Source organism: Geotrypetes seraphini, chromosome 1, assembly GCF_902459505.1.
Source record: "Geotrypetes seraphini chromosome 1, aGeoSer1.1, whole genome shotgun sequence".
NCBI classification, from domain to species: domain Eukaryota; kingdom Metazoa; phylum Chordata; class Amphibia; order Gymnophiona; family Dermophiidae; genus Geotrypetes; species Geotrypetes seraphini.
In genome coordinates this window covers 124,349,038-124,369,700 of record NC_047084.1, presented here as the reverse complement: position 1 = coordinate 124,369,700, position 20,663 = coordinate 124,349,038, and positions in this window count along the sequence as shown.

Sequence of the window (20,663 nt, the reverse complement as noted above, 5' to 3'; positions counted from 1 at the left end):
AATGGCTGCTTGCTGCAGCATGGCCTGGTGGCTCCATCCACACTCTTTGACTTCAGGGATGCCTCTTCGGATCGGGTCTTGAACCACTCTGACAATGAATACCAGCTTCATGGGATGGGGAGCTCATTGTGAGGACCGTCCTGTTCAGGGCTTATGGTCTCCATCTCAACGCCGTTGGTCCATCAACAGGCTGGAACTCCAAGACATCCACCTAGCACTGAAGAATTTCAGCCTTGGCTGATGAACAAGGCAATCAGATTGTTTTCAGACAATGCCACGGTCATGGCTTATATCAACAGGCAAGGAGGCACCAAGAGTATCAGGCTCCAGAAGGAGGCGAAGGCTCTCTTTCGCTGGGGGAAATTCATCTTCTGGCCATTTTATATCGCTGGAGTGCAAAATGTGCAGGCGGACTTCCTCAGCAGACAAACTCTGGGCCTAGGAGAGTGGTCTCTCTCCCCTCAGGCATTTCAGACGATAGTCAACCACTGGAGCAGACCAACATTTGACCTTATGGTGATGGCAAAGAACAAGAAAGCAGTCTGCTTCATCCGCAGATATGAACCCGGAAGCATGGGGATCAACGCCCTGGTTCAGCCTTTACCCATAGGCAAGATCCTGTATGTGTTCCCACCATGGCCCATGATAGGCAGAGTCCTGAGAAGAGTAATCTGGCACCTGGGGAGAGTCATCCTGATAGCTCTGGACTGGCGCTGGCACCCAGTGCATCTTCTGGATGATTTCCCTCTAATGCTTCAGTCACTCAAGGGGCTTCTCTTTCAGAGTCTGAACGTACTGCAAGATCTGGATCACTTTGGTCTTATAGCATGGCTCTTGAGTGCTCAGCCTTGAGCCAGAAGGGCTACTCAGATATGGTGGTATGAATGCTTCTTAGAGCCAAGAAGGCAGCCATTTTTGCTGCATATGCCAAGGCATGGGATGCCTTCCAACGTTGGTGTCGCAAGGAGAAGCTGGACTCTGCCATGGCTTCCATATTGTCAATGCTGTTTTTCCTTCAAAAAAGCTTGGGCATGAGTTTGGCGGTTTCTTCCTTGAAGGTTCAGGTGGTTGGGGTTTCCTGTTTCAGAGTCAAGGGAAACAGTTTTTCCCTTTCTACGCACCCGGATTTTATTGATTATATAAGGGTGCCCTGAGGATTGGAGGCCATTCTCATAAACCTAACTATTAAAACAGTCTTTATGGTAGTCATTACATCTGCAAGACATGTCTTAGAATTGCAGGCCTTGTTCTGCATGGATTCTTACCTCCGTATCACGAATGCAGGGGGCTCTTTGCAGACAATCCCTTCTTTCTTGCCAAAAGTGGTTTCAGCTTTCCATGTCAACCAGGAGGTTAGGCTTCTGGCTTTCCAGACCTCTGGTTCTAGAAAGAAGGATAAAGTTTTGAAAGTGCTAGATGCCCAGAGTGCTATTTTGCACTACCTGCAAGTTATGAATGAATTTTGTCTCTCAGACCATCTCTTCATTTTGAGGAATCCAGTAAAGGGGAGGCCAGCTTTCAAAGCTACCCTTTCAAGATGTTTTAGGTCAGCTATTTCGTCCTCTTACTTTGTCTGTGGAAAGCAGCCTCCTTTCGCTGTTCAAGTGCATTAATCAAGAGGGATTGTCTCTTCATGAGTAGAAGCTAGATCAATTCTGCTGGATGAAATTTGTTGAGTGGCAACTTGGCCATCTTTTCACACTTTCACCAAATTTTGTAGGGTGGATGTGGTGGCACAGGAGGACTCTGGAGCCTCAGTTTTGCAGGCAGGCTTATCTCATCCACCCAGGGTTTCTGGAACTGCTTAGATCTGTCCCATGGTTCAGAATACTATCCCTATTGTACTGGAAAAAGAGATTAGGTTCTTACCTTGACAATATATTTTCTAGTAGATATGGATGGTATGCTGAACACCCTACCATTGTTGTCTCTGTGCCTGCCTGGATTTTCTGCTGCATTTCTGAATTTTCTGCCAGCTATCATTAATTTGAAGACTGTTTATTGCTTGTATATAGTTCTATAGGGGTTTTCCCCTGGGTTCCACAGTTCTTTCTGGCTTATTGTCATTAAGGATTGTTACATTTATAGGTGTCGGGGCCATGGCATTCCTAAAAATTGGTGTCCTGGAGGTGATCCAGTGGGGGGAAACCCCACACTTCTTGCAAGGCTGGGAGCCTGCTACCAGCCAGCATGCCTCTCTAACGCGCCCCTGCCGGCATATACTCCTCTCCCTCTTCCCTCCCACCTGCTTACCCACCTGCCGCATTTAAATTCTTAGAAAAGTGCCTCCTCCCACCCTCCCACCTTCCCTCTGCATTTAACTTCTTAGAATAGCGCTGCGCCACTATGCCGCAGGCCTCGGCGTCTTCTCTCTTCAGCGGCCAGTCCTAGCGGAAACAGGAAGTTGTCAGAGAGGGTGGGCCGCTGTGGAGAGAAGACGCTAAGGCAAGCAGCAGTACGGCACAGCACTTTTCTAAAAAGTTAAACATGGCAAGCAGGTAAGAGGGAGGAGGGGGAGGAGTATATGCCTGCAGGGGCGTGTTACAGAGCGCCAACAGCTAGGTGTAGAAGGGAGGAGCATGTGGGTCTGGGGGAAGGGAGCGATATGGACAGAGGAAGTAAGAGAGGGAAATATGACATGAGAGAAGGCAGGGGAAGGGAAAAATGGATGTGGAGGGGGCAAGATAGGGAGAGAGATTTGGGGAGGGGACAGAAGGGGGAGGGAAAGATATGGACAGAGGAAGTAAGAGAGGGAGAGATGGACATGAGGGAAGGCAGAGGGGGTAAGGGAGAAATGGATGTGGAGGGGCAAGATAGGGAGAGGGAGAGAGATTTGGGGAGGAGACAGAAGAGGGAGGGGGAGATATGGACAGAGGAAGTAAGAGAGGGAGACATGGACATGAAGGAAGGCAGAGGAAAGGGAGAAATGGATGTGGAGGGGGCAAAATAAGGAGAGGGAGAGATATGGACAGAGGAAGAAAGAGAGGGAGAGAAGGACATGAGGGAAGGCAGAAGGGGTGGAAGGGAGAAATGGATGTGGAGGGGCAAGATAGGGAGAGGGAGAGAGATTTGGGGAGGAGACAGAAGAGGGAGGGGGAGATATGGACAGAGGAAGTAAGAGAGGGAGACATGGACATGAAGGAAGGCAGAGAAAAGGGAGAAATGGATGTGGAGGGGGCAAAATGAGGAGAGGGAGATATATGGACAGAGGAAGTAAGAGAGGGAGAGAAGGACATGAGGGAAGGCAGAGGGGGTAAGGGAGAAATGGATGTGGAGGGGCAAGATAGGGAGAGGGAGAGAGATTTGGGGAGGAGACAGAAGAGGGAGGGGGAGATATGGACAGAGGAAGTAAGAGAGGGAGAGAAGGACATGAGGGAAGGCAGGGGGGGGAAGGGAGAAATGGATGTGGAAGGGGAAAGATGGGGAGAGAGAGAGAGATTCGGGGAGAGGACAGAAGGGAGAGGGAGAGATATGGACAGAGGAAGTAAGAGAGGGAGAGATGGACATGAGGGAAGGCAGAGGGGGTAAGGGAGAAATGGATGTGGAGGGGCAAGATAGGGAGAGAGAGAGAGATTTGGGGAGGAGACAGAAGAGGGAGGGGGAGATATGGACAGAGGAAGTAAGAGAGGGAGACATGGACATGAAGGAAGGCAGAGGAAAGGGAGAAATGGATGTGGAGGGGGGCAAAATGAGGAGAGGGAGAGATATGGACAGAGGAAGTAAGAGAGGGAGAGAAGGACATGAGGGAAGGCAGAAGGGGTGGAAGGGAGAAATGGATGTGGAAGGGGAAAGATGGGGAGAGAGAGAGAGAGATTCGGGGAGAGGACAGAAGGGAGAGATATGGTTCTGGCCATGCTTTCCTGTAAAGAACATATTTAAAGTATATAGATTTTAAACTTTGATAATATAAAATAAATTAAGGAAATAACATTAAAAATTGATAACAGTGTTGAACTCTCCGTCGGTTAGTTCGTTTTTTAATTAATTAATAAATAAACAATTAAACTTGAGGTGAGGAAGGAGGTTTTGAAGTAAATGATGAGGACTTGAAATAACATCCAAGTTACAAGAGGTCTCTTTACTGAGAACAATGCATTTTGAATGATACTTCAACCTCTCTTCCCTATTTTGGGGATAAGTTCTATTGTTAAAACAGGGTATCATCTAAATGATAAGAATAGTGGGTTAATAAAAGTGAGACATCAATCATAAATGAAGTAAGACATCGATGTGCAAAATAAAGATCTTTTTTAAAACAAGTATTATAAACTAGTGTTTATGCCCGTTACATTAACGGGTGCTAGAGTAGATGTCTGTCTATCTTTTTTTTTTTTTTCTTTGTCTCTCTCTCTCTCCTTGGACGCTGTCTGTCTGTCTGTCATTCTTTCTGTCTATGTCTCTCCCTGGCCCCCTGTCTGTCTTTCTTTCTGGTCTCTGTCTCCCTGGCCCCCTGCCTGCCTGTATTTTTCTGTTGTGCCATGCCTGCCTGACTCTCTGTGACCCTCTTCCTATGTCCTTAGTGTCCCATCTTATGTCCTTAGTGCCCTCAGTACCTCCTTCCTATGTCCTTAGTGCCCTCAGAGCCTCCTATGTCCTTATTGCCCTCAGTGCCTCCTTCCTATGTTCTTATTGCCCTCAGTGCCTCCTATGTCCTTAGTGCCCCCAGTGCCACCTTCCTATGTCTTTAGTGCCCCCAGTGCCTCCTTCCTATGTCCTTAGTGTCCCATCCTATGTCCTTAGTGCCCTCAGTGCCTCCTATGTCCTTAGTGTCCCCAGTGCCACCTTCCTATGTCCTTAGTGTTCCATCCCTTGTCCTTAGTGCCCTCAGTGCCACCTTCCTATGTCCTTAGTGTTCCATCCTATGTTCTTAGTGCCCTCAGTGCCTCCTTCCTATGTCCTTAGTGCCCTCAGTGCCTCCTTTCCATGTCCTTAGTGCCTCTTCTTATGTCCTTAGTGCCCTCAGTGCCTCCTATGTCCTTAGTGCCCCCAGTGCCACCTTCCTATGTCTTTAGTGCCCCCAGTGCCTCCTTCCTATGTCCTTAGTGTCCCATCCTATGTCCTTAGTGCCCTCAGTGCCTCCTATGTCCTTAGTGCCCCCAGTGCCACCTTCCTATGTCCTTAGTGTTCCATCCCTTGTCCTTAGTGCCCTCAGTGCCACCTTCCTATGTCCTTAGTGTTCCATCCTATGTTCTTAGTGCCCTCAGTGCCTCCTTCCTATGTCCTTAGTGCCCCTTCCTATGTCCTTAGTGCCCTCAGTGCCTCCTTTCCATGTCCTTAGTGCCTCTTCTTATGTCCTTAGTGCCCTCAGTGCCTCCTATGTCCTTAGTGCCCCCAGTGCCACCTTCCTATGTCTTTAGTGCCCTCAGTGTCTCCTTCCTATGTCCCCCTCACTGCCTTCCAGACTTTGTCCCACCCCCACCCCCAAAGCCAGCCTGCCAGCCTGCCTCCCCTCCCTCCCATCCCCCTGTACAGTAGAACCCTTGAGTGGCATGTTTCCATTCCCCCCCCCCCCGCCACTACCGCAGCCGTGCAGCCAACCTCACTGACCCTCCCATCCAACCCTCCCACCTCGAGACGACCGACAAATCTCTCGACTCCAGCAGCGTCCGCAGTACTCTAAATATGCTGCTTTGCGGCCTTCTACTGCCCGTGTTTCCCTCTGCCATGTCACTGATGATGTCATCAGGGATGCAGTAGAGGAAATCAGGGTAGTAGAAGGCCGTGAAGCAGCGTATTTAGAGTGCTGCGGACGCTGCTGGAGCCGGGAGATTTCTGGTTGTCTCGCGCTGGGAGGGTCAGATGGGAGGGTCAACAGGGGTTTGGGTGCGGCGGGAAAGGGGGGAGGCGATGACGACGAACAGCGGGCCTTACAGTGAGTCAGGGCGGGAAGGGGGAGTCGCCGGCGTGTTCCCTGCTGCTGTGTTCCAAAATGGAATACGGCCACGGAATACAAAACACGGCGGTAGGGAACACGAAACCGTAAGTGCGCATGCACACTTAGGGTTTTCTTATATAGGATTATCCTCTATACCCCCCTCTTTTTTGCTTATAGGTAACTCAGTTACCAACAGGTCTGCAGCAGTCGGGTTTGCCAATAGTAAAACCCCCCATTCAAAATAGCCAAGCAATTGCTAGTGAATCAATCGCTTGGCTATTTTGCATGGGGTTTTGCTAATTTGCATGGGAGGATCGGATCGCTACTGCCTTTAGTGAATGGGGTTGGAGGGAAATTTGGTCGCAAAGGGCTCGCAAACCGATCAGTACATGATCAGATTTGCTAAGTGAATTTGGGCCTTAGTACCTCAAAATACATAAGGCTTAGTTATATACAGTAGTAGAAGGGTTTAACCACATACCCAGGAATGGTGAACCTTTCTGGGATGGAGCCTGGCGATGCCTAAATAAGCTATAGAATACCCTATATGTGTCACATATAGAAAAAGAAAATAAGAATAGCCTTACTGGGTCGGTCCAATGGTCCAGCTAGTCTAGTATCCCATCTTCACAGTAGCTAATCCAGGTCACTAGTACCTGGCAAAACCCCAAATAACATAACATAAAAATGTATTTATATACCACAGTACCTTAGGAGTTCTTTGTGATTTACAAAAGAAAATTGAAACAGTGACAATAAAAACAAATGACCTAGAAATTACAAAAATTTCTTAAAGTTTTATTTATTTTCTATTTATTTATAATTTTGAATACTTTACAATATCCAACAATTCAAAAGAAAAAAAAGGAAATCACATAAAACAATACATAATCAAATCATACATACAAATCTCCTTTCAAGCCCACATTAATGGGGAGTATATCTTGCTATTTCTAATAAAATAAAGTTCAAGAAATATAAAGGATAATGATTCTTGGTTCATATTTAATGAACCCTGAGTCATTCCTTAAACTGGGATACTGTTATATTAATTCTCCTCATATTTCTCAGTAAGGTGAAACAAATCTCATTTCTATTTCTTTTCTCTTGCAATTAAGAATTGTTGTAGTTGTATTGGATCCCAAAAAGAATATTTGATATCTTGTAATTTAATCATACATTTACAGGGAAATTTCAGGTAAAAGGATGCATCCAATGCCAACACTCTATCCTTCAATTTCAAAAATTCTTTCCTCCTCAACTGTGTGGTTCTGGATACATCCGGAAAAATCCTGACCAAATCCCCACAAAATTTCGTTAACCTATTTTTGAAATAAAGTCTCATTATCAACATTTTATCCATCTCGCTCATGCATGTTATTACCAGGGTAGACCAAGTCTGAATCACATCCTGTGTATCTTCTAGAAATTCAGTCAAATTTACCTCTGGTGTGGTCAGATGGTCCTCCCCCTGGGCAGATTCAAGTTTTTTGAAAGGAATATAGTAATAATTATTTATTGGAAAATTCTCCGCATTGGTCAATCCCAGTACTTCTTTAAAGAACTTCCTTAATAAAATCTCAGGTGACAATAAATGAGTTACTGGAAAATTGACCAAGCGTAGATTTTTCACTCTATTCATGTTCTCCATAGATTCAATTTTTGAGTGTATTACTGTTGAATCTTTAACAGCTGATACAGAGACAGCTTGCACATTATTACATTGATTTTCCACCACATTTAGTCGTTTATCCAAACAACCTAAGTTAGCATCCACATTTTCTAATTTAGAAGAAACTGACTGAAAATAATCTCCCATTTGCTTCATCATTGTCCTGAGAAACCCTTCAACTCTGGATATATCTAACCATAAGTCTTTTAAGGTAATATCCTGTGTTTCTTCTGTTCGTGTACTTTCATCCACTCCACCAGAAAATGTCAAAGATTTAGGTATTTCAGCATATACTAATTTACTTGAATGGGTGGATGAAATCACTTGAGCATCAGATATAGTGGGGGTTATATTCCCACTATCACTGGGTACCGGATGAAGGGGAGGAGTACGATTGAGAGGACTTATTGAGGCTCCTGACAAGGAGGAATCTACATCTGGTGGTACCACTGGTGGATTGTCCGAAAGTAATAATAAATGTCTGTCCATTGGACCCAATACCACTAGTGTAGAACTTTTAGGTTTTATCTTTCTTTTTCCATATTCTAAAGTCATGTAAAAAGTTATAGAAAGACTTTATATATTACCAACCGGCTTCCAGCTCCCAGGCTCCTCATGGCTCCAAGGGGCTCCCAAGGGGCCTGGCCGCAACTGCGGCGGCAGCTTGGTTTTAAAGCTGAAGAGACGGACCCGATGATGTCAGGGGGTCCATCTCTGTAGATGCCTGTCAGCTAAGGAAAATCAACGGCAAACCGCTGCTGCAGGAGGCCAGGAACCGGCGAAAATCCCCTCGGGCAGTACTCCACACAGATGAACAAGGCTCCCCAAAAAATTTCTTAAATGAGTAGGTTTTCAATAATTTCCTGAACTGCTGCTAAGAGACAGAGCTAAGTAACAGATTTACAAATTCTTTATCACAAGAATCGGCCTGAAAAGATAGGAGTCGTTGAAAATAGCTCTTGTATAAACGACCCTTTACCGATGGAAAAGCAAACAAATTACAATTACATCTTGGGTGTTGTGAATCACTAATAATAAAACCCTAAGTGCACATGCACACTCCTACCTGCATGATCTCTGCCTCCGTGATCCATAGTCCGTGGCCAGCAGAGAAATGTTAAAGCGTTCGGTGCGTGTGCATGTCCGGATTGAGCGCGCATGACGGTTTACTACGAGTGCACACATGGCGGTTTACTGTACCCAGCAGTGGTTACTGTGTGTCGGTTGCCCACAACGCGTGATTTAAAAAAAAAAAAAAGGTAGGTGGGAGAAGGGGCACGATAAACAGACAGGCAGTGGGCAGAGACATTGACAGACAGACAGAAATAGAGACACACACACTGAAAGACAGGTAGATGGGAGTGAAAGACACACACAGAAGGACAAGGGACCAGGGAGAGAGATAGAAAGAAAAAAAACCAGACAGCGGCCAAGGAGACAGACAGCAAAAAAAGACAGACAGACATATAGCGGCCAAGGAGAGAGACCGAAATAAAAAACACAGAGAGATAGCGGCCAAGGAGAGAGACTGAAATAAAGAAAGACAGATAGATAATAATAATAATAATAACTTTATTCTTCTATACCGCCATAGTCGTGAGACTTCTAGGCGGTTCACACTGAAGAGAGCTGGACAGTCAGCGAGTTACAATATGTAGAAATCCGGGATACAGTATGTAGAAAACTTACAAAAAGCACATAGAATCTTACAAATGGTCCGAGATACAGCATATGGAATCTTACAAAAGGCAGTGAAATTAATGTTAGGCATTTCAGACTTAAAAACAGGAGTGGATATATGTAGTGTTAGGTGTAGATACTTTTTTAGGTGGTGATTTTGTCGAATAAGGCCGTTTTTATGGCTTTTCTAAAGGCCTTATATGTCAGTCTTGCTCCATTTATGTGTTGTTGTTTGTTAGTTTGGTACATGAAAGTTCTATCCAGGAAGGTTTTGTATCTGCAGCTGGTAATGCTTGGGTATGCAAATAGGTTGCTGTTTCTGGTTTGTCTTGTAGGGCTGTATAGAGTGAAGTGAGGTAGCAGTTTAGGTAGGAGCTAGTCTCCAAACCAGTTTGAAACATATACAAGAGAACCTGAAAATTATTCGTGCTTCCATTGGCAGCCAGTGAAGCAGTCTGTAGTAGGGGCTAACATGGTCGCTCTTTTTTAATCCAAATATCAAGCGAACCGCTGTGTTTTGGACAATCCTAAGTTTCTTTACGGTTTTTTTGAGTATACCCATATAAACAATATTACAGTAGTCCAGTGTTGAAAGTACTAGTGATTGCACTAGTAGTCTAAATGAAAGAGGGTCGAAATATTTTTGATGGACCTTAATTTCCACAGTGTCAGGAAACATTTTTTACTATGTTTGTGTGTTCCACCATTGTCAAGTGCGTGTCTAGTGTGACTCCCAATATTTTTATTGTTTTAGTAATCGTATTCTGAGGTCTCGTTTGTTATGCTGTTTACTGGGATTAATATGGAAATGTCTTCTGCATATATGTAGTGGATTAGGTTAGTTTTTTTTAGGAAATGTCCTAGGGATGATATGTAGATGTTGAATAGAGTAGGAGACAGCGGTGAACCTTGTGGTACTCCCGAGGGATTTTTCCAGGTGTTTGAGTATGTCCCTCCACTAGTCACCCAGTAAGATCTCTTTGTTAGGAAACCCTGTAACCAGTTTCTTACTCTTCCTGTGATTCCTATTCCGTCTAGGCAGTGTAGCATTATTTCATGATGAACCAGATCGAAAGCGCTGCTGAAGTCTAGTTGTAAAATTAGAGCACTTGTTCCTTTGCTGAATAAGCCGTATAGGTGATTAAGGATCGAGGCTAGGACTGTCAATACTAAAACCTTTTCTGAATCCCGATTGGTGTTCACTGAGGATGTTGAATTTGTCTAGATAGTCTACTAGCTCCAAATTGACCAGTCCTTTGAGTAGCTTGGTGAATAAGGGGATGTTTGCTATTGGTTTGTAGTTGGTTTTTTGGGTTAGTGAGTTTTTTTGGTCTTTTGGAATGGGTGTAATTAGTATGTGACCCATTTCCTCGTGGAATGTTCCTTCAGTGAGAGTGGTTGCTATCCAGGTAAAAAAAATCCTTTTTAAAATCTAGAGTAGCTGCTGTCATGGCCTTGGAAGGACATACGTCTAGTAGGCAGTTTGATTTGGTACATTTGTTGTATAGGGTTAGAATTGGTGCCAGTTTGGAGGTTCAAAATGGTTCCAGATCATGTCTACTCTTGATTCTTGTTCGTGTAGTTCTGATTGGAAATCAAAGTTGGGTGAGGGTGAAGGTATTGTTGTTCTTACATCTAGGATTTTGTTTTTAAAAAACGTGGCAAGGGTTTCTGCCGAGGGTGTACATTCATTATTCTGATTTGGGTGGTGTCTGTTAGTTTGTTTACCAACTTGAATAGTTCTTTGCTATTTGTTTTGGGTGTCCCTATTTTTTGTGAGTAGTATGTTGTTCGCTTTTCTCTGATCAGATTTTTGTAGTTTTTCATTTTTTGTTTCCAGTGGATTTTGTCTTCTTCTTTGTTTGTTTCCTGCCAGGATCTTTCTAGTTTTCTCAGTTCCTGTTTAAGAGTTAGTAATTCAGAGTCGTACCATTCATTTGGTTCCCTTTCTTTCTTTTTGTATGTTTGTAACGGTGCTATTTGATCTAATATTTCTTTGCTAGACTTTGCCCATCTGTTTGGGAAGTTTTGTGTTTCCTCCATTTTGGGTTGTAATTCGTAGTGGGTCCAGAATTCTATTGGGTTTATAGTTCCTCTTCTGGTGATTGTGGCAGGGTTTGTTTGTTTTTTTTTATACTTTGGTTGGTGTGATTTTTTTTGCCAATACAGATCAAAATTACAAATGTAGTGATCTGACCAGATGCTTTCTTTCCAGGCCTCTATGCTATGTTGGATCTTTGGATCAGGGACTTCTTTTTGTGAAAAGGTAATTAGGTCTAATTGGTGGCCTTTTTCATGTGTTTTCTCTGGTTTTGGTACTGAGAAACCGAGGGTTGTTAGGAAAGTGTTAATTTCTATCACGTTTGGCTTATCCACTTGTTCTAGGTGAACGTTCATGTCGCCCAGTAGTAGGTTATATGTTCCTTTTAGGGTGTTAGTGGTGAGGTATTCGAAGAACTCTTCTCTAGTATTAGACCACTTTTTGGGGGGATGTAAAATAGTGTCACGGTTAGTGCCTCTTCTAGTTGGGTGTTGGTGATCTTACAGGTTAATATTTCTAGGTCGTTTGTGGTATTTGCATCTATTTTGCTATATTCAAAGGATTTTTTTTTAAATTATCGCTAAACCGCCCCCTTATTTCCAGTTTCTGGATAGTGGTATTATTTTGTAACCTTGGGGTAGCGTTTTTTTTCATAATCGTGTCTGTGTCTGAAATCATCCATGTTTTGGTCAGGCATAGGAGATCGGGTTTAATTTGCATTAGCCAATCATGCAGTATTTGAGCTTTGTTTCTTACTGAACGGGTGTTTAGGTAATATCCCTTGAAATTGGCATATTTAATTGGGGTGGGAGTATTAGTACATTCTATTGTTTTCAATTTCCTTCCTTGATCTTGTTACTATGGTGTTTGAAGGAGTTGTGTGTTCTGTTTACCACGGGTATTTGTAGTGGGCCTAGCTTTGAAAAGTCATGTAGAAATTGGTGTGAACCAGTTGGTTTACTTGTCTTTGTTGGCCTGTGCCAGGAAAAATACATAGGGATTGGTTTGGGGTTTTTTTTTGTCATTACACCAACTTCTATAACATTTTAAGTAGAGAATCCCCAATAAAAGTAGGTATTTGTTTAAAATCGCCATGTTTTGTTGTTGTTTAGATTGGGTGATCTATCTTTTTGCTGTGACAGTGTGATATAATAATAATAATAATAATAATAGCGGCCAAGGAGAAAGAGAAACAGAAAGACAGGCAGACATACAGACAGTGGTCAAGGAGACACAGAAAGAAAGAAAGGCAGACAGACAGCGGCCAGAGAGAGAGAGACAGAAAGAGAGACACACAGACAGTGGCCAAGGAGAGACACAGAAAGAAAGAAAGACAGACAGCGGCCAAGGAGAGAGAGATACAGAAAGTCAGATAGACAAACACATCTATTCTAGCACCCGTTAATCTAACGGGCTTAAACACTAGTTGATGAATAAAAGATGATCCACAAGATAATCAGGTGTTAAACCATGTAAGACTTTATAGCATATACAACCAAACTTAAATCTGACTCTGGCCTCGACTGCTAACCAATGTGTCTTTGGTAATAAGGTGTGACATGATCTGATTTTTTCAGATTGAAAATTAAATCGGACTGGCGTGTTTTGTATGATGCAAAGACTATGAATATCCCACTAAGTAAACTATATTCCAGTAATCCAAAATACTTAGAATTAATGACTGGACCAACAGTCTAAAAGAAGAAACATCAAAATATGGTGTAATAGTCCATATAGAAACTTTTCCTTACTAAAGCATCTGTACCTGAATTCATTGTGAGATTTTGATCTAAAATAACCCCTAGAATTCTTATAGTAGGATTAATCGAGTACAAAATTCCATTCAAATGTATACTCATCTATATTTTTCTTCTTGCAAGGAGTAGCATAGAAGAATTTTGTTTTTTCTGTATTGAGTTTTAACTTAAATTCCATCATCCATAATTCTACAGTTGTGATTGTGGTGGAAATTAACTGCATCGATTGAGGGAATGATGAATATATTGAAATTGCAATAGTAATATCAGCAGCATAACATTCCGAATCCCAAAGAGTAATGTGATTTTGGAATCCCGAATAGTACTAATCCCAGGACAAGTAGTGACTTTCCCCTATGTCTGTCTCAATAGCAAGACAGGTTTGGATAATTTCCTGGAGGAAAAGTCCATAGTCTGTTTTTGAGAAAGACATGGGGGACGCCACTGCTTGCCCTGGATCGGTAGCATGGAATGTTGCACTTTTTGGGGTTCCGGAATCTTTTGTTACTCTTTGGGATTCCAGAATCTTGCTATTCTTTGAGATTGTGTGTGGAATGTTGCTACTCCTTGGGTTTTGGCCAGGTACTAGTGACCTGGATTGGCCACCATGAGAACGGGCTGCTAGGCTTGATGGACCATTGGTCTGACTCAGTAAGGCTGTTCTTAGGTTCTTATGGACTTTCCCTCCAGGAACTTGTCCAAACCTTTTTTAAACTCAGCTACTTTAACCACTGACAATGCGTTCAAGAGCTTAACTATTCTCTGAGTGAAAAAATATTTCCTCCTATTGGTTTTAACTGTAACTTCATCAAGTGTCCCCTAGTCTTTGTAATATTTGTTAGAGTAAAACATCGATCTACTTGTACCCATTCTATACCAGCTGAGGGCTGATCTGACTTCATGGGTGGGTTCTGTGTAACAAGACATGTCTTGCTTGGGTGAAGTTCATTTTGTTTCCCTTCTATATTTTGAGAAAGGTTTGGACCTAGTAAAGTGTGATCCTGGGAATCAAATTCTGAATGTAAGCTGCTATAAAAGCATCACCTGAGCCACATTTCATATCCATAAACCCTTCCGTCTGCTCTTCGTGATGTGCTCTGACAGATGGTCCAGGCACTGCAGTCACATCGTCAATACTAACGTCACAGATTGTCGCCTGCAATAATTAAAGCAAATGCACAAACATAACAAACTCCCAATTACAGGGTTGGTGTGAAATATTAGACTTTCCTGGTGCTGCTCCTGATACACAGTCTTTGATATGAACTGTTTGAATCCACTCTAAAGATTTAACAAGTTGCATGGCAGGAATCCAAGATAATTTTATTATCCTGCTCGACAATGCTTCCTGTGTTAATTCAGAACTGTGTTCTTTTTACCTGGACAGGTAGTTGAGGTTGCAGAATGGTAAAATGTAGCCGAACCAGTCTCATATTTTCAGGAAGCTGCTGTAGACCAGAAGATGGTGGTAAAACAAAGGCAGGGAAAAACGTGGGTGGGAAGCTGGTTGAAATGGTGGCTGTCTGATGGGAATCTCTTATTTCTCTTCTAGTGCAAAGCGGTGCTGAAAAGAGCGTTATCTTATTTCATGAGAAACAAAATTCTATGCTTTTGACATTGTTTCAGATCATTGATTGAACCATATCTATGTCATTCTCCTCTTGGTTGGCCTGAGAACTTTTCAGCATCCCTTCATACTTCTTGTACTTAGTACCTCTGTATATCTTTCGCTTGTGCTTCTCTTCAGCTATCTGTTTTTATCAGTCAAATAAAATGTGTTTATTAGAAAACTGGTGAAAAGAAGAAATTATCTTAGTTTCCAGGATGTTGTACCCAAAGTAGAGAAGACAGGCTACTTCCAGAATGAGAAGCAACCCTACCAGGAAGTCTATAGCTGTGCACAAGACAGACGTGTTACCCACGGTAACTCAACCAATTGGCTGTCCTCTTAGTACAGAGAAAGTAGAGGATCCAGAGTGACAATGTCCAGTACGTCGAAAGCCACATTTTCTCCAGAAATGTCAAGGGTTCAGGAAAAAACCCTTAAGAAAGCAACAAGAACGGCTAGGAAATAAGGATTTGCTATACATGCTTCCTCGTATTATCTGAATCCTGCATCATACTGATTGTTTTCCTGCAAATTAACTGCAATTTCTCCAGGTCACTTTATGACATGTAGATCCGTAGGAGACCTTTCCTACTGCAAATAATAAAAGTCAACTCTGCTCTGAGCTTTGGCGAGCCTTTGTTACTGTATTGGGGTCCTCTCCTGATCGTGCTAATTCCTACTTTTAGGCCCCTAAAATAGTCAACATAGATCCAGTAATGGTGGATAAAGACCATCTGGCCCAGTCAGTCCACCTTCTAATTCTGGTTTATACCACCAACTGCAAAGGCTTATCAACGAGGAATTCTATAATGAAGCACTTGGAACATAAGAACATAAGAATAGCCTTACTGGGTCAGACCAGATCCATCAAGCTCAGTAGCCCGTTCTCACGGTGGCCAATCTAAGTCACTAATACCTGGCCAAACCCAAGGTGTAGCAATATTCCATGCTACCAATACAGGGCAAGCAGTGGCTTCCCCTATGTCTTTCTCAATAACAGACTATGGACTTTTCCTCCAGGGTACCGGCACTTTCACGAGTATGTAGTCACTTACACTAGTACATGGCAACAGAGCAACCAATCACCCTTGAGTGTTGTAAGTTACGCAGACCCATGCTGCATTTAACCACCTGTTTTGGGCTATTTTAAGAACATTTATAATCTTAATGTATATTTTCTTCAAACCGCTTAGAACCTAACGGATGTAGCGGTATATAAGAAATAAATTACATTACATTACATTACATAAGACTAGCCTTACTGGGTCAGACCAATGGTCCATCAAGCCCAGTAGCCTGTTCTCACGGTGATCAATCCATGGAGTAGCAATATTCCATGCTACCGATCCTGAGCTTCCCCCCTATGCCCCCCCCCCCCAGTGTACTCTTAGCATTCTGTGGGACCGACTGCTACATGGTCATACAATTGTGCCAAAATAAACACCTTCATAGCACACTAAAACTGCTACAATCCAGGTTTCCTCCTGTCCCTGTGGCCACAAAATGAAATATTAAGCCTCCCAAACCCAAAACACCTCTTTGTTGGGCCTTCCTTGACTTTAGGCCGTATCTCCAGGCCTCTGACTGCACATGCGCAGCCTGTGACATCATCACCATATATGGACCACCTCCAAACCCAGCCCCAAGGCTCAAGGACACCAGAGCCTTTCCTTGCACAGGTCCCATTCCCAGAATGATTCTCCTGTGGTTTAGGAATGGCACCTTAGTCCACATAGTACACACACTCATGACAGAAGCACAAAAAACACCTGCGACTACCACAGGAGCCTCTTTAAATCTCTAGACTCCTCCTGAGGCTTAGAAAGGGGCATGGCCAGCACAAGAAAGGAGGTGTTGATGACCCTATACAGGTCGTTGGTGAGGCCTTACTTGGAGCACTGTGTTTAGTTTTGGAGGCTGTTTCTGGCTAAGGAAGAAATTTCTCCATGGACAGCGGTTTTTAATTGATGAAGACGTCAAGGAAGTTGTGACGTCCTGGTTTGAAGGTCAAACAGAAGAATTTTCAAAAGGGTTAAAGTAATCACTGATGAAGTGGATGGAGCTATATTGAAAAATAAAACAAAACATTTTTGGAAATTTCTTTCTTTCCTACTCAGGTAGAAGCCATTGTATATAGAAAAGTTCTCAATGCAACCGAGCGTCTTCCTAAATTCTGAGTGTTATTTTGTCAATGTAGCTGAAAAGGGTGTTTGGAATGGACTGGATTATTGGGTTTGATATACTGCTTGTACATGACTATTAAGCGGTTTACAATACTAATACTATTTCCAATCCATTAGACACCTTGAGCTACTCTCTCTGTCCCAAACGTGTTCACAATCTAACCATCCCCCACCTTTACGAAGCCGCGTTAGCTTTTTTTAGCTCCAACCGCTGTGGTAACAGCTGTGATGCTCATAGAATTCCTACGAGAGTCAGAGCTATTATTACTAGGGCTAGTGCGGTTTGTAAAGGAGGGGCTACAGTACCGAAGAGAAAACATCCTCCCGACACTCCTCTAGACCAAAACGACTCCTTAAAAACTTACAACATGCTGAGCCCTCAACACCTTCGGAACATCACACCATTTCTGTCGCTTTTCTGAACATTCGCTCAGTTAGAAACAAAGCCCAACTGGTCAAAGACTGGCTAGAAGAATCCTACCTAGATATCCTTCTTTTAACCGAAACATGGCTAATTTCCAATCAGGACACTATCATAGGTAATCTACTACCTTCAAATTACAAAATGATTCCTCTATCAAGAAACTCAAAGAGAGGAGGTGATTTAGCAATAATCCTCCGTGATCACTTCCAGTTTCAAACGCTTGACTCTAAACCAGTGGTCTCAAAGTCCCTCCTTGAGGGCTGCAATCCAGTCGGGTTTTCAGGATTTCCCCAATGAATATGCATGAGATCTATGTGCATGCACTGCTTTTAATCATTGGGGAAATCCTGAAAACCCGACTGGATTGCGGCCCTCAAGGAGGGACTTTGAGATCCCTGCTCTAAACTAACCAACGAGCTGGAAATTCTCATCTGCAAAATATCCAAAGAGGACTGTAAAGATAATTTGATCATCACTGTATTCTACCCCCCCCCCCCTAACAAATGGAACCTAGCTAAAGAAGATCTCTACAAATTCCTCCTTACAAACTCTGTAGCCGGCGCCTACAATCTTCTTGCCAGTGATGTCAATCTACATCTCGAGCAGGAAGAGAACTCCAATGTTGCAGATCTACTTTCCTTCCTCACATCTCTAGGTTTTTCCAAACCACCTCTGACAAAAACTCACAGGAAAGGTCACCATTTAGATTTGATCACATTTTTTTCTAATGCCCAAACCACCCGCAGTGTAAGATTTAAAGGCGTAATCTGGGCCAACACCCCTTGGTCAGACCACCTCCTATGTAATTTTGAATTACACTGGCTCAAAAAACAAACCAAAAGGAACCCTAGGATCAATCACAAAGAGAAAATGATATGGACTAGAGGACAACTAAACCCAGTAGAATTTTGGTCACAATAGCCTAATATCCATCCCTGATTTAGACCCAAATTTCATCCTAGGATGGAAAAATTTCAGTAATCAGGTTCTTAATGACATTGCACCATTGAAAGCATGAAAAAAAGACACCGTTTATCAGCCAGCTGGTTTGATGCCGACCTATTAGCATTAAAACGTGATGTACGTAAATTAGAAAAAATATGTTGCAAATCAGGAAAAGATAATGACAGGTACAATTGGTGACTAAAAGTCAAAGAGTACAAAAGAATGCTTAAAGAAAAGCGTTGCAAACATTACTCCCAACCAATCAATTCTCTTTCGCTGAACAGCAAAGAATTCTTCAAAATAGTCAATTCCTTATTTGATATTGATCTACATAAACATTCACTCACAGATCTCCCACCCTCTGCTGCAAACCTAGCCAACTACTTCACCAAAAAAATTCACACTCTGAAAACATCTCTTGTAACTACAAGCACTGCCCCAGAAAACAAAGGCTCAACTACTGACATGATCTAGAATCATTTCAAAAACCCAGATTGGATCCAGTTCCTCAAGCTCTACTCTAAATATGCAAAATCCAACTGCCTACTAGATAATTGTCCACCGACTATCATGAAAACAGCCCCCTTCCCATTCAAAGCTGAACTTTTCAACTGGATCTCTCTTTGCCTGTCCACTGGCTGTTTCCCGTTGGAACTCGGCCATATTTTTGTGACTCCTATCATCAAAAACCCCAAAGAACCAGTCTCTTTGGCTGCCAGCTAAAGACCCATTGCCAATATTCCTCTCTTCCTTAAACTAATGGAAGGTCTAGTTAATCTTGACCTTATGAAACACCTAAAGAAGTTCAACATCCTACATGACTCAGTCAGGATTTCACACAAATTACAGCACGGAAACTGTCTTAGTGTCGTTGACTGATCACCTCTTCCATTTATTCTCTCTGGGAAAAAGCGCCTAAGCAGTGCCTTTGACCTTGTCGACCATGACATTCTGATCAGATGCCTCGATTCTATTGGCATCTCGGGACAGGTACTAGCCTGGTTCACAGGATTTTTAAAAAACCTCACTTACCAAGTCCACAGCGATGGAACCTTTTCCTAATCCTGAAGCAACCCCTGCGGAGTCCCACAAGGCTCCCCTCTCTCTCCTTCTCTGTTCAACATCTACATGGCATCATTGGGTCATATGCTATGCGATTTAAAACTGAAATCATACATTTATGCAGATGACATTACAATCATCATCCCCATAACCTCACTGACACCAGAGACTGAACAACTCACTTCTTCTATTCTCACCAATGTAGAACAATGGACCACTCAATTCAAACTAAAACTAAATCCAGAAAAAACTAAGCTTTTCCTGGCAAGTCCCAATCACAAGCTAATGAATGCCTCTCTGAAATTAAATGGACTAACCTACCCAATCAATTCTACCATCAAAATCCTAGGAGTCATCCTAGACCGATGCCTGACGTTTGAAGACCATACCAATGCCCAAATTAAAAAATGCTTTAGCACTCTCTGGAAACTCCGTACCATCAAACACTATTTTGACTTCCTCTCCTTTCGATTGCTGGTTCAGTCACTAATCTTAAGCACCTTAGACTACTGTAATATCATATACTTGGGATCCTTTAAGAAAACCATCAAACGTCTGAGAATCATACAGAATACTGCTCTCCGCCTCATTTATGGTCTCAAAAAGTCGGACCATGTAAGCCCGTTCTAAAGAAAACTTCACTGGTTGCCAATGGAGGCAAGGGTCATCTTCAAGTTTGCCTGCCTGTGCTTCAAAACCATAATAGATTCATCCCCGATCTACCTATCACATCATTTTTTATTTCCAGGCACCTCCCGCACACGTAATACCTACCTATTTGCTTTCCCCTCCCTGAAGGGCTGTATCTACAAGAGATAGAACACTGTCATTCCAAGCCAGCAAATGGAACAAATGGCTAACCACCCTCATTCCTAACACACCCTCCTACCAAGCCTTCAAGAAATCAATCAAAACCTATCTCTTTGACAAATTTCTCTGACTCCTCCCTGCCTTGTTGCTCTCTGATATACTTATTGCATATCCAATTTAATCTGACAATATTCTCTGTAACATCGCTGTCTGTGTACAGTCTCTTCCTCTGTAAACCACTCTGAACTGCTTCTGGTATTGCGGTATACAAAAATAAAATTATTATTATAAAATAAGAGAAATAAAAAGCAGAAATGAAACAAAAGAAGTTATCAAATAGGATAAACTCTAGTGCCTTCCTGCTCTCTTTCCATGTCTGAGTGGCCCCTCCCACATTCAAATGGTCTTGTTCTGGGCGTTTGGGACTTGGAAGAAATTATGGTCGAGAATGTGGCATAAAGATAAGCGGACTGGCTGTCTGGACAAATAATGGCCTGGACATCCAGATAGATGATTTTAGAGGCATTTTTCGAGAATGGGTATTTTCCCACTGCCGACTTTGGGCATTTAGTGATATACGTCCCAATCGGACTTAAACGTTGTTT